General features: G+C 34.4%; 1 long non-coding RNA gene across 1 annotated transcript; it reads right to left on the bottom strand.

Moving 5' to 3' along the window:
- Positions 1 to 2,271: 2,271 nt before the first annotated feature.
- Positions 2,272 to 2,710, bottom strand: LOC134216501 (uncharacterized). The gene is made up of 3 exons (XR_009980698.1): positions 2,604 to 2,710; positions 2,436 to 2,546; positions 2,272 to 2,375 (listed from the first exon to the last, which is right to left on the bottom strand). It is a non-coding gene; the product is annotated as an uncharacterized LOC134216501 (long non-coding RNA).
- Positions 2,711 to 3,882: the final 1,172 nt, after the last annotated feature.

The following is a 3,882-nucleotide window of genomic DNA, read 5'->3' as shown; positions in this document are numbered from 1 at the left end:
TCCACCTAGCGGTGACGATGCCTTTCTCGATATAATCAAGATATACTGATTAAATCGTTTTTTTTTCCAATTCCTATCTACCAAAAATGTTGGCAATTTTGTTTTTCTGTAAAATAAGCATAATACATTATGTTATAATCAAGTTATGCCGGAGTGAAATGTACACGAACATTTTGAAAATTAAGCCAATGAATCGCCTGCTTTGAGCGTGCTTACAGCGGCACACGAGGAGTTAACTTTCTGAAATCAGTATGGCGAAAGGCATCTAAGGTTAGATTTCTCAAAATTAAGCACCTTCATCGAAAAAATATTTGGTAGGCGTAGTAGCGGACACCATCCTCCATAACCGGTGCCAAATAGTTTTTCATGAAAATTTCCTAATTTTGAGAAAACCAGTGTTAGATGTCTTTCGCCATACAAATTTCTGGCGGTTAACTCTTGCTGGCTATTTGGGCATATACGATAGTGCCTGAATGTGGAAGCGGCGGGTAGAAAATCAGCCACTGCCAATAATTCATTATTCCCAAAGCCGACTAGAATATGACGTCAAATACATTTAAGATTATTTAACCAACGACACCCCCACCCCCTTCGCCAAGGCCCCGATGCCACTTTTGAACGATTCCTAAATATATATAGAAGACTAACAAAACCGCATACATAACATAATATGGAAATAAGGAGATGTATAAAACGAAAACCATATTCAAATTTGCCCTTGAAATCACCCAAATTTCACCATAACTCCACACCACCCGAACCAAACAGCATGTTAAAGCATCAATGAAACCCCTCTTTTTCCCCTTCCAATGTATGACATAAAACAAACGCAAACACCACCATGGCCACGAGCGTACGAAACCAGCAGTTAATCGTGTCGTTATCGAGTGCAATTTCTGTTGCCAACGATGAAACTTACAACTGTGTTGGTGCGAATGCTCCGATAAAGTATAATAAGGTTTTACATCAAATAAACATAACCTCAAAAACTCAAACGAATGAACTCAATTTGACATTTATCGGTGGTAGGTTCATGAGGTTCATCATATCTCCCGCAGCAAGCGGATGAACCTTTGTTTATATACAAACCACCGATACCTGTCAAATATGGAAGAAATTCATCAGAACGCAGCCGTGGCCACATACGTGTGACGTCACACTGTGAAACCTTATGGCAATAAACATCATCGCGTCGGCTCTAAACTTAAAAGCGCGTACGTTCCTCGTCGATTAGTTTTCGTGTTCAACACGTTCCACATTACAAGCTTTGAAAAGCTTTGCTAGTTGCGTTATCGATATTGCCGTAGCGAGGTTTCTAACCCATCGAGCGAACGTAATTTATATTATAGCATGGTAGCTGTGCTCAATGCTCGTAGTCCCGATTATATGGGAAAACATGGAAAACTGCCTGAACCATTTTCCTTGTCAGCTGCGAACGCATTAATCAATCTTGATGAAATTAAATAACATGTAATTAGAAGAGTGGCTCTGCGGAATGCAACTTGTTGCGATAAAATCAGTTAAGTCTAAGTACATGAAAATCGTGTGAGTTTTTGAGGTTGAAAAAGTGACCATACAGACACACAAACATACACACACACAGACATCATCTCGATTCATAAAACTGAGTCGAATGGTATAAGAAACTTTACTATCGGATGTTCCTGTAAAAAGTTCGTTTTCAGAGTGAAATGATAGCCTTTCGGTACAACTTTGTTGTACGAGAAAGGCAAAAATATATTATTTATTAGTATTACAAGTACTTAATGGATAATGGACAATTCCTTGAGATTTTCAAGTTTTTCCAGGGTTTTGTGAGTAATTGTTATCTAAATCGAGCGTATGATCTTAACCTTCCTAACTAATACCAATCCTAAAAGATGCAGCGCATTTTAATTATCACTGTAGGCTTCTTGAGAAAGGTTCGGTAAAACTACACGCAGAAAAAACTATTTTAAAAACAATAATTTCTTACATAAATTCAAAAAGAATATCGCATTGTTTTGGCGGTAATAAGAATTCTTATTGAATCAACAATCCAATATTTTTGTTTTTACAAGACATTGGAAAGCTTGAGCTTTGAAAAGCTTTTTTGAAAGTTTCGAATAAAAATAGGATTGTTGATTCAATAAGAAATTGATGTTAAATTCAAATATATATTTTTTTAAATAAATGGATTTTCATTTCATATTATTTTGTTCAGTTATAATGCATAGATTTATTTTGATTGGTATTCATGATACCATTAGTATATAATTTTTATTCAAGTTTCTGGAATCTCTAAATTGATACAAATCATTATTATTTGAAATTTCTGGCTGTGTTCCATGGTGGCTGGTAGATTAACAACTGGGCTCAATCAAATATCTGTTGATCTGAAACAACATTCGTCTTTGTACTACAAGTTCGGAATAAATTTTGAATGATTCGCTTACCTAGTTAGAAATATCAGATAACTATTATGTTACTTCTGCTCCAGATGATAGCGGCTGAAATAGTTGGATTTTTAAAATCCAACAAGTATCCGGGATATTTATGTCATTCCACTGAAATAATGAAAAGCAAAAAGTAGATTTTCTAACAAGAAAACATATAAAACATACCTTGATTAATGGAAATAAACCCATTCGCAATAACTTGTATATTTACTATCCGAATATTTGTAAAATTATGTGATATGACATCAAGTGCAAGTCTATCAAATTCCAAGTTAAATGTTGACATATGGATCAAGCCGTGAATTTCAAAATGCCTACTTTTTTTTAAAACAAATATGTTACATGAATATATATAATATAATATAATATACTAACATAATATAAATTTATTAAGTGGATGTCTTCCACGACGGCAGTGTTGTTAAGAAATGAATTATAGTAAACACCAAGTGTTAAAAAAATACAAAATTAAAGTTGAACTATTATCAAATTATAAAAAAAATTAAGTGTGTAATACTTGGTGTAATAACATTTCTCAACTTAGTAATCGAGAATATTCTAATAGACGCATAAAAAGTTATGAATAGTTTTTCTTGGGCCCTCCTTAGCTTAGCGGTAAGATGCGCGGCTATAAAGCAAGACCATGATGTGGGTGGCTGGGTTCGATTCCCGGTGTCGGTCTAGGAAATTTTCGGTTTGGAAATTGTCTCAACTTCTCTGGGCATTAAAGTATCATCGTGTTAGCCTCATGATATACGAATTCAAAAATGGTAACTTGGCTTAGAAACCTCGCGTTTAATAAGAAGTTTTTTTCTTATTTCTTGCACAGATGTACACATTAAGGATCCCCCAAACACGAGCGACACAATTCTATCGCATGGCAAAAGCGATTCTTTTGCAGTTGGTATGGAAGCGTAAATAGAACATTGCCTGCAATGACCCAACGATAGAATCGTGAATACTTTATCGCGGCGATGAAATCAACGAAACCAAATATTATATTTTGTTTACAAAAACCAACTCAGGTTATTTTCAAATGTATGTATGACAATCATGCGAGCTTTTCTAAAAAGCTCATTCTCTTTATGTATTGTTGAAATAATAATACTTCGTTATTGATTTTATCTTAACAAATCTCGTTAAAATAGTAAATTTCGTAGTATTTTCTATAAAATATGTTGATATGAAAATAACAATCAAATTTTTTGGTTCAATGTTATCAATTTTCTGTCCGTGTAGAATATCATGACCTAAAACAAAAAAATATACATAGGTACATATAGCAGATAGGTTTCGTTTCGGTTCAGCCCTATACCTTGAGAATCTTGTCCAGGAATTTGGTTATCATGCGTTTTTGAAGGACGTGATTCATGGAATCTGAACAGGGTAAATCAAAAACAGTTTAACATGCGAAAATGGAGGTACGGAGAAAATTTTCCCGAGG

The sequence above is a fragment of the Armigeres subalbatus genome, chromosome 2, assembly GCF_024139115.2.
Source record: "Armigeres subalbatus isolate Guangzhou_Male chromosome 2, GZ_Asu_2, whole genome shotgun sequence".
Classification (NCBI taxonomy): domain Eukaryota; kingdom Metazoa; phylum Arthropoda; class Insecta; order Diptera; family Culicidae; genus Armigeres; species Armigeres subalbatus.
Note: the sequence above shows the minus strand (reverse complement) of the source record. Positions and strands in the feature narration are given on the sequence as shown.